The following is an 11,115-nucleotide window of genomic DNA, read 5'->3' as shown; positions in this document are numbered from 1 at the left end:
TGAAGACTGGATAATGTCACTTATACAGTGGGGAAATGCTTTCAGTTTTCTCCATCTATCAAAACCTAATCAGACCCACTCTCCACTGCTACTTCAGCTTTTCTTGCATGTCTTTTGCTCAATGTTGGGGCATTTTCATGCAACTGACTTCACTTTTTTTTTTCCCCCCCTTCTAGTTCTGGTCCTTACCTGACCATGTGAATTACTGTCTCTTCTCCAGCCCACTCCTGTTTCAGCCTTGCAATGCCTTGTGAAGAATCTCTCACCGTTCATCCCAAAGCAGTTTTCATCCTGTTTTTTTCATAATTGCCCATGTAGGCAATCATGACAGATGGAAAAATTTAAGCTTAGACTGAAATTAGATTTCAAACAGACATGAAAATGGGGGTAAAGATTTAATCATCAAACCCTAAAAATGTTTTTAACTTAAATTTTGTATGTTCATGATACTGTCTGGTCTTTCCAAAGCATTCAGTTTCTTTTTACCTTTTTAAATTATTCTGTTCTGCCCACAGAACCATTGGAAGTCTAAAGTGTAAAATACATGGCTGTTCAAATTTTCCTCATGTTTACAGTCACCTCTGCAGGTGCTAATTAAGCTTCCAAATATACGAGCTTTACCGTTGCATTCTAACAGTTACCAAAAAAAACCCCGCACTGGTCAATGCTTTTTGAATGTGATAAACACACAAATTTCCTAATGTGAAAAAAAAATTTGAAAAAAATTCCTGTTTCACTTCTGTATATTCTTTCCTGCAAACAGAAAACTATTTAAGTAAATAAGCCGTACTTTGTTACTAAAGCAGACTGCTTTTTTGTAGTCAGGAACCCATACAATGTGGTTTAGATGTCTACACTAGTTCCTTGAGGTTCAGAAGCTCAAGTGAACTTCTTCTAAGTTAGTTGTTCTGAGCCAAGTAGTGGTGACATCAGTATTTATATTGTTAATTTTTCTATAAAAGACCTGGAAGCTTTGTACTCTTAGATCTTAATTTATATAAAGGTAGAATAGTACTAAAGCATAGTCAGTTTGCTCAGGTGTTCACTGGTAAGATGCAAAAGCAACAAGTACGAGAGGGGTTTCTTTAGATTGCTTTGTTCAAAAGAACTGTTTATGAAAGGCAATTAAAGCATCTTAGTTTTGGTTTGTAGTTGATCAATCTTTTAAGAAGTTGTTCCTAAGTTTTTATAGCGAATGTGCATTATCACTTCAGACTCAACAGGTCTCAAAACAAATACTGTTATTTTTTTGCACCACCATGTTACATCCGGTTGAAAAGATCCTATTCATACTTGTCCATGATTTTTCTTTCACTCTGAAGTAGCCAACACTCAGGATATAGCAGAGCTTACAGTGGAGAAAATGCTGGGCTTAATGTAAAATCTGGTTACAGCAAGTAACCTTGGTTACGGCAGTATGGATGCTGCATGTAGATTAGCTTTGAAGACTTAGAAAGAGCTTAGTGCTGTTTTAGCTACAAACTGCAACCCCCCCCTCCACTTTTATGTGTTTACCTACTCCCAGCAATGCCTACGCTTTTGAGTGTGGACCACTGTTTTTGCACTGTTGCTGCAGCTCAGAGATCTACTATCTCTGAGCTAGCGCGACAGTTTAAATGACTTATCAAATAACTCATGACAGGAGGACGCCTGTGCAGTGCCGGCATAGTGCATCTGTGTAATTAAGCTGTGCAAGTGTTGCAAGCAACCTGTGTCTTGAAGACAAACATCAGTAGAAAGAGTGACTGTTAGTTTTATATCAGCTTAATAGAATAAATTGCAAATTATGTCTTTTTGAATTAATGAAATTCCTCAGTGTAGTTGTTGAATATGTATGGTCTCTCAACTCAGGGGGGAAAATGTGACAGGTGAGGATGACTTTCCAGTACAAACCTACTTTCCCTTTGAAGATTTTTAGCTTCAGTTAAAATGTTTTGGGAGAGAGTAGTTAGTCCAAAACTTAAAGATTTCTTTTAACAGGAGTATTTGAAGGTGTGATTACTTCATGAGTGAAGCTAGAAGCAAATGTGAAATGCTTGAATGTCTCTGAAGTGACGTTCTGCAGGAAGTTGGACAAATATTTGTTACTTTTCTAATCAGAGTTGTAATTTAATGTCAACACTTAAATGAGATAATTATCTCTGATTATATGGTATTTTCTTGTAGGCAGTGCTATCTTTAGTTTGAAACCTACATAACTAACAGCTACCTCACTAGGAGGGGTGTGTTTAGTGGGGGTGATTTAGGCCAACTGTGCAAGGCTGAGAAGACTTATTTTTTTCTGCAAGTTGTGATTAGATTTAAGAGATAGCACATCAGTGGAAGTAAGGAATGGGGTAAGAGTTGCTTTTTGCATTGCTAGCTTTAGGTTTGCTTCTAGTCAACTCTCTTAAGTCCTGAAACTGATTTCCATTCATGTCTTCTATAAGTTCTTGCTAAAGTTGTCAGAGTAGCATAGGAACATAAATTTTGGGAAATAAATCTTAGTAGCTAACCAACCATAGCATTATCATCTGTCCTCATGCATGTTCTGTGATGTACAGTGAAGAGACAGAGCTGCCTGCTTGGCTGAAGAATTCTGGAAAAAAGGAGTCTGACAATCAGTGAAAGGCTATTTCAGTTAATCTCCTTCTTTTTTATAACTGTATTCTAATAAATGCCTACAGGAATAAGCAAATTCAGTCAATGCAGTGGGATCACTACCTAACTTGTGGATAAAGACTGTGAACTGGAAGTTGAGTGAGCTTGTTATGATTGAAAGGGCAGTAAGATGGCAGTATTTTGTGTCATAAGCCATTTGGTAAAAGTGTAGGTATACTATTTAAAAACAAACTTGAAAGTGATCTTACAGTACAGAGTTTATAGTGGTTAAAGGCTGAAGTGCTTTCCGTTCTTATTTTCAGTTTACTTTTTGAGGGTATAAATAGAAAGGTCATAGGGAACTAGAAGAAAAAGAGGGGAACTTGGTGTATTGAGTTAGATGTGGTACTGGAAGGAGAACTAGGAGTTGGCTGTTGGAGAATAATATATTACTCTGCACGTTCAGGAGAAGGGAATAGTGCTCTCCAATTTTAGAGAGCTTGTAGGAGAATTTTGGTGAGATGTATGTCATTGTCCCACAGTCAACTGTTGGAACTTCATCTAGAATCTACTTCACACTTGTGGAAATGGAGTGACTTCCTACAGGATTTTGTCAGTTTAAGCTGTGCTTACATTAAGTTTGTGCGTCTTTCTGTTTTTTTAAAGATAGGATAAAGTAGTATACCTTCTGGGGATGTAGACAGGCTATACTTGCAATAACATAATAAAATTATCCCTACACATAAAGTATCAGTAACAACAGAGGTTTTGCATAACTAACTTCCTTAAAGCTTCTTCTGACGTGACCGTAGTGATCAGAGATCATGCACGTTTAACATCGGGACAGGTCAAGGCCTGTAGCATTGAAAGCTCTTGTAGTAGCTGCCAAGCTACCTAGAGATCCATTGCATCCAAGTGTGTGAGATGTGGATTTCGTATTCAGCTTCAAATTATTCTTAATCTGCAATGGGAAGAACCTCTGTTTTGATACATGTCCATAACAATTATGATGGCAAGTTCCTATTCAACATTTAAAATACCCCAACTACTGTTCTTTGTGACAACTTTGTATTTGAGTTTGAATAGTTCCCTCCTGTGGTGTTATCCTGTCAATGTATTTATAGGGTGTGGCCATTGGACTAGATAAGATGAGATCCCCTTGTAAGATGGCTTTTCTATTCCCTGCTCATCTTACTGGCATTTGCATGCACCTGTTCTAGTTTGAACTCGTCTTTCTCTGACGGCAAGACCTGTTTATGGTAATTTAGATGGGGTTTTGCTAAACTCTTATTGAACAGCTGTGGTTCTTCCCTAAGCCAGAAATATCTCTGATTATTGGGTTTTAATTGTTAGATCCTAATAGCAGCTTAGTTTCCTATGATTTGCTCATACATTTCTGTCTTTCTTCTGTAATACTTGGGATGTGTGTACCAATCCAGACTGTAATTTAGATTAATTTATGAATTTTTTTCTTAAACTGTGACACAACTGCCCTTCTGTGAACACAAGGCAGTTCCCAGGCATGGCTGTGGAGACAGTGATTTGGTGACTCGCTTGCTATCGTGCTTTTCTCCTGCACAGTCATCTTGTTGCTACCAGATTTGGCAGCTGGGCATGAGTCTCCCCAGGGCAGCACTGGCAAGCTCAGTGCCAGGTAACACCTGATGAAGGAAACTTAGATCCATGGCTCCATTTTTTTTTCCCCAAGAAAAAGCAATCAATATTCTTGGCATGAAGTAGGATAAGCAGCAGTGTGGAAAATTAATGTCATTGGTAAGACCAGGGCTTTTATACCTTAGAAGACCTGAGCCATCTTGGACATCCAACAGGCAGAAAAATGGGAGTAAGAGGTGGTCTTGTGGGCCTGGATAACCTTCCCAGGTAGTGTCTGTATGCACGGGGCTGAAAACTGATTTCCTGTGCTTGTACTGATGGAGATGTACAGTCTTTGATCTTTTCTACCTACCTGTGATCCGAGGGAATTATCGTAACAACACAAGCTGCAGGTGTAAGTTGGCACAGGAATCAAATCCGGGTCCCCTGTTGCAAGTTTGAATTCAGGTTTTGCTTGTTCAGTGTGTGAAGACAAATGGATATTTGGGATTTATTTGGGCTACATGTTTGAGAAGTTGTTTTCAGAATCAGGACCCATGCATATTTTGAACAACTGTAACGCAGTTTCTATGCCAATGATTTTATTCCTTCATCCAGAGAAGGAATAAAGGACTACTGGAACTGAGGATATTCAAGGTCTGCAAATACCTGCAGGATAGGTGGAGAGGCAAAGGGGAAACAAACTACTGTTTAGTTGCAACTAGGAGAAGAAGTAATACTTAGAATTACAGGACAGGGACTTAAGATTAGGCACTAGAATATTTATTCCAGTTGTTATAGTGAAACTCTGGGTATGGTTTGGAGAGTTGCATAGTTTTAATAATTACTGGTTTTTAAAAACAATAGATTAGACCAGCCTCTGTTAGGAATGGGTTAAATTCATCCTGCATTTGGGTATGGTATGGAAAAGGTGATCCTGACCCTACCACAGCTCTGTTTTCTGTAATTTTGTTATTAACAATTCTGATTTTGGAAGCCAGTATCTTTGTAGAAATATGCATATAACAAAGGATTCTGCCTCATGCGTCCGGTTTACAGTCATGCAGGAATCAGGCTTGATGTAATGGAAGTATGGCCTTCTAACAATAGAGTCTTAGCTTCCACGTGTGGTACAACTGCACTGCATTTCCTGCCAGGGGCCTTTTCTCTGCAAAATAATGTTTCGATGACATCGTATATATAACAAGTCAACTTTAAATTAGGGTTGCTTTGTTTTGTTTGTGTGGTTTTTTTTAATATAGGTAGAGGTCAGTTTTCATGTTTGCTTAGTAATGGTTTTGATGTCAAATATACAATATGAATAAAAAATATTCTTGTACGTGCCAGCCATGTGCTATGAATCTGTGATTTGGAAGGCATGCTGTGTTTGCACTAGCTTGTTACCATCACTAAAAGATTCTGTAACAGAAATGCAGCATAGTTCTGGTGACAGAATTGTCCTTGCCTGTTTTTAATATGTGCATAAAGGGGAAGAGGGTATTTGCTTTGTCAGTAAAGTAAGCAGATACAATTCCAAGCAAATATTTACTTAAATGCCCATTTTGCATCATTCTTTATTTAGTAATGTTTAGGATTTTTGTTTGGCTTTACAAAATGCTAGTGTTGAATTGTACTTCTGTGGTGGTTCCAAACTTTAAAGCATGTTGTGCCAGTTTTGGTGATTAGTAGCTCTGGTGAAAAGGAACTAAATCCATAAAAACTGGATGTTTTCAAATAAGTTTAGGGTTAGAACCTCAAGCTGCTCTGTACAACCTGATAAAATGCTTCAGCTGACACATAGGTATCTGTATGAATGGCATTTCATAAATAATTGTGGACTGTTTCATGTAACCTGGTTCTTTAGTCATCTAAAACTGAAGTAATCTCGATACTGATTTTAGTAAGGGTCATATTGTGTCAGCTTTTCGAAGTTGTCACCACTAAAATCAGCCCTAAAATCAGATACTAATTCATCCAAGAGCATAGGTGAATGTGATAAGGAACACGTCCTAGTACTAGGAATGGTCTAGTTATCTGTGCTTGCCTGTTGGTGGCACGTGTGGAACCTCCAGTGGAAGGCGACTGATGACAAAGTTGGGTTCTTTGGGCTGTCCGTAGTGGTCAGTTAGTAGGTACAGATTGTGATTCTGACACACAAACTTTTTTTGTTTTGGTAAAAATATCAAGAAATATGTTTGCCAGGGGTTGTAATAACAAGTGGTTGAAGTCTAAGCAATAGGAGAAGGAAATTATTATCAGGTTACTCTTACTGGTTTTGTGATGCTTATTTAACTTGGATGTCATGAAAGACATTAAGAATGTGTTTGTGAAAGCTCCCAAATCACCCCTGATTCTCAAGTCCTTCGAGAAAAACAAGAGAGGGAAGGCTTAGTACTAAAAATAGCTCCCCCCTTTACCTTTGCTCCCAAAATAAGAAAAAAAGCAAACCTCTTCCTGTATTTTTGCTAGGGAAAATAGCAAACAACAATAACAACAAAAAAACAAGAAAACCAAACCAAAAACAAAACAACCCCAACCAAACAAAAAAAAAAACCACAAACCCAAACCCATATCATAGCTGAAGGTTTTGAGCATTGAATACTTTTTGGTTGTAATATCACATTAGCAATATTTGTTTGTTTTGAGGGGAAAAAAAAACCCTTTCCTTGAGATTTTTCAAGTGTGGAGGGATTTAGGGACCTAATCTCTTCTGATACATTGGTATGAAAAAGCTGGGTTTGCCCATGTTTTAGAAATCCTTGATACTGTGTTATACATTTCAGGGAATTAGGCATGTAAACCAAAGAATGTGCTACTGCTCTTGGTTTTCGGTGTAGTTGAGGCCCTGTTGTTGAAGATTGTTGTGGGCTATAGAGGAATGCAATGGTTCTGCTTGCTTTTTAGTAATTAGTTTTCTGGAAAAGAAGCCTATTTTAACTCTTCCTAACCAGTTAAAGTTTAAATCTGAGGCAGTAAAATAACATGTGCTGTTTCTTCTGTTACGTAGTTTTGCATATAGACAAAGTGTTAGTCGCCAAAAGAAGTTGCGTATATATTACTGTTATGATTTTTGAATTTGGGCTCTCTACTTTGAGCTCTGTATCTTCTCCTTCCCAGTGTGTGATGGGAGATACTGCTGGTTTTACTTTCCTTGTCCTTCCGGGTTGCCTCTTCTTCCTCTTGATGAGTGCCTGTTGCCTTTCTGCTTTTCCTTTGAAGAGAAAAACAAATACTTTCAAAGGCAGTGCTTCCCTTTAGTCCTGAGTGAATACACAGGATCCGGAAAATTTTCATATTAAAAAAATCAGATTCCACATTACAGTGCTGACTCCCAGGAAAACAGCTGCCTAAAATGCAGTTGGGTGGGGCAGATGTTCAGGACATCAGTGCTGGAAGGCCCTAAGCCTTGTCAGTGCTTGTCTTTAACATATATGCTTACATTTATTACTGGTGGTAATTTTTATATTGATCCATAGTCTCCAGCAGTTGAATGAAACTGCTTCAAAAGAGAGTCCAGACTGCTGTAAGCGTACTGTACGTCACTGAGAGCTGTACTCTCAGAACTAGACTTTGCTACCACTGACCTACAAATCGGGGATTTCACTATGAGGTGATTTGAACTCACTGAACGATTGATAAAACAGACAGCTTGCTGCATTCACAAGGGTTGGGGAGTTTAACGACATGGATATTGAGCCGGCACAGGCAGCTTGCAAGTGTAGGAGCCCTGTCTGTCTGCGAGGACCCAGGGACACTTCGTCCTTTGTGGCAACTCCGCTCTTTGTACGTTTTGTTCTCTGGGTCGCTAGTCCCTGCTCCGCATGGTTCACACCAGGGAAATCCACAGGGTAAGAAACATTCCTCCACAATACAAAGAGAATAAGATATGTGGCTGCACCTGTGTGGCTGTATTTTTCAGCCTCTGTATCCGAGAAGCCCAATCTTGTATACTCCTGCCTTAAACTGTTTCTATACAAAACACTGCCATTGATCCACATAAACCAATGTAAAACCAACTGCATTTTAACTGGGCCAATCAGACATCCCCTAAACAGTTTTCATACCAATCCTTGGTTTTTCCTCAGTGGTCTGGGCTAAGTCCACATGCTGCACTCTGAAGTCACCTTCGCTGTGACAATAGGAAGGTTCCCACAAAAAATATTTTGTATTCATTAATTTTGCCAAACGCGCAGGTAACAAGCATATGGTCAGTACAGGCTGGAATAGTGAGATTCTGCAATAGTTAGAAACACTCTTGAAATTAATGAACCTATATTTTTTTAATCTACGTTTTACCCTGGATTTTTGCCTCCAAATCATAACGTCCAGGAAAGCGACTGGTCCATTTGCTCTTTCACCTTCTGTTGTCTCAGTTTTCTTCCATCCTATAATCACTTCAACGAAGATTATAATGCCACCGGCAAGAAGGCTTTGAATTTCAGTTTAAAGACTGTGAGCGACCAAATGGGAATGATTTTTATAATACTTGTAATAAAGACTGAGAAGCAAAATACGAAGAAATGCTAATATACTCCACAACTGTGAGTCATCTGCTTCTCTTTTAAGCAAATTTAATTGCTATAATAAAGAAATTCCTGATAGCTTGACCATAACAACTGTAGTCTACATGCACAGTTTTGTGTGAAGGTACAAAGCCAAAAGAAGGCCCAATCTCATTTTTATGGTTTTTTACCAGGAGAGGAAAACTGGTGTCTCATCTGAGTTGTGTCCTAAAACAGGGAAGAACAGCTGGCGGCTTTCACATTTTAGAAAGCAAGACAAAGCTAGGGCATGGAAGAAAATGATGATTAACTGGATTTGGCTACTGGTTGTACTGCTGCAATGGCAAGTCATCTGCCTTGCTGTCACACTTGTTTGCACTTCTCAGTATGTGAAAAAATCTGCTTTATCACAGGCTGCATTGCACAATGGATGTAAAATGCTGTCAATATTGACTAGATAGTGCCCCAAGTTTCCTTTTTTAAGTCTAAAATACAGAAAGGTCACCGTCACCATGAATTATAATCCACTGCTGCGGTTTCTGCTTATTCTCAGTAGTTACTTTGTCCAGCAAAATTTCATGGTATCACTCTGGCTTTGAGCACCAAGTTCTTCAGTGGGCAGTAATTGTTCACACAGGTGTTTGTATAGGTAGATACTTTGTTTGCTGTCTGCTAGTCTGTTTGCTAGATGATGTGTAATTTCCCATTATTTCTGCTGGGGAAGTCCAGTTAAAGCTCAAAAAAAGTTGATATCTGATTTTTCTGAGTTTTTAACATCTTTTCACGGTATGCTGTTGTCTGGAAGGCCAAAGTAGCACACCCATTAAGAATTCAGGCAGGCACGGAGGTTAATTGTTTTCTTTTTTAAACCATTGTCAGTCCTTTATTCCTGTTAACTGGATTTTTTCCACCATAGGTCTCCACAAATGGCAGCATTTTACATCAGACTGGCAAGTCCTGCTGCTCCCTTATGGTGTCTGACAGACCACTGTGGATTCAGACTGGGGGCACTGAAGTTGTCAGTGAAATGGGCCGGTCTGTCTGGTTTAAGCCCTGCCTTAAGTGAAGGGCATGGTATGCTGTCAACTAATCGTATGCAAAGCAGGTTAGGATAGAGGTAATGAGCTACCTGTTATTTTATTTCTCTCTTCTGTTTGAACGCTTCAGATACAGCTGTTCTCCCTGAGCTAACCTGATGTCAGGATTGATGCATATTTTATTGAAAAGATCCACACTAAGTTTCTCTTTAGGCTTGCTTCTTGAAGTTTGCCTTATATGATCAGATTAAATAACTTGACAGGTATAATGTAAAGGTAAAAACCAATAAAGATAAAGGCTTTTGTCTCCTAAACGAGCGATCCTCAAACATTTTTGCTATGTGGATCACATCTTAGTAGGATCTACCTTGTGCACAGTTCATCTGCTGCCTGTGATTATAGGCATGGCTTCCTGCCTTTGCTGATGTGTAAAAGTAAAATCAGGAAAAAATTTAGTAACATTTTAGTCTTAAAAGAGGTTCAGTACCTAAAACAAGGAAGAGGATTGAAAGCATGAGCAGCAAGATCTCAGTGAAAAACTCGCAGGTGACCTATGGACCAGAGTTAGGGAGCCACTCTTCTAGGAAATGAAGTTGGTTTTATTTTTTTTTCCCTCCTTTCCAAAGCCCTGATCTGAGGAAGTAACGTTTAACAAGTGTGCTTAACGTTCAGTGCATGCCTAAGTCCATAAGGAAATTTAAAGCACATGTTTAAAGCCAAGCAGCTAGTGAACATTATTGGGAATTCTAGCCCGAATATGTATTTATTACTTAGAACTGTCATGGACAGACATGGCTCTTGTATCTTTTTTTGACATGGAGAGGAGATAGGGCAGTGAGGAGAATGTACAGTTGCTGTAAAGGGAGCTTGATTTACATGCAGAAGTCATGATTCTTACTTTACTAATGTTAAAAGGTTTGATCCAGTACTATACCATTGCATTAGGTCTGGGGTTAGGTATTCGATATGCATTGGCTTCAGGTTTTATAAACTGAGATTTGCTGCTGGTGAAACAGAAGACTGGACTGTAAGAGGATAAGACTAGTAGTTTCTGGAGTCACTAGGGATGGTGTGTAAACATCAGCGCGAGAAGCAAAGCTTCTGGTGCTTGCTAAGGGCCTTCTGGAATCTCTCAATGGTAAGAATGGAAAAGAGCACTGTAGGAACTGACTTCGTCAGGAACACGAGTGCCAGGTTTGGAACGATCAGACTTTTCCAAGTACTGATTCTGAAAATCACTGCTATTGCATGGATTGCTACGTTGGTAGATGGGGTGTGAAAAGTAAAACTGCCTGCCATCAGAACGAGGGAACACCCGCCTTAAAGCCAACTGGCTGTTTCCTTAGACCTAGTAGTAGTTGTACACATGTTGAACCAAATTCTTGTTTAGTTTATTCCTTTGT

General features: G+C 39.0%; 1 protein-coding gene across 1 annotated transcript in view; it reads left to right on the top strand.

Moving 5' to 3' along the window:
- Positions 1–11,115, top strand: part of PWWP2A (PWWP domain containing 2A) — a 32,367-nt gene that overhangs the window by 16,895 nt on the left and 4,357 nt on the right. The window lies entirely within an intron of this gene.

The sequence above is a fragment of the Phalacrocorax aristotelis genome, chromosome 8, assembly GCF_949628215.1.
Source record: "Phalacrocorax aristotelis chromosome 8, bGulAri2.1, whole genome shotgun sequence".
In the NCBI taxonomy this organism is placed as follows: Eukaryota; Metazoa; Chordata; class Aves; order Suliformes; family Phalacrocoracidae; genus Phalacrocorax; species Phalacrocorax aristotelis.
The sequence above is the reverse complement of the archived record's forward strand: the minus strand, read 5'-3'. Positions and strand labels throughout refer to the sequence as shown.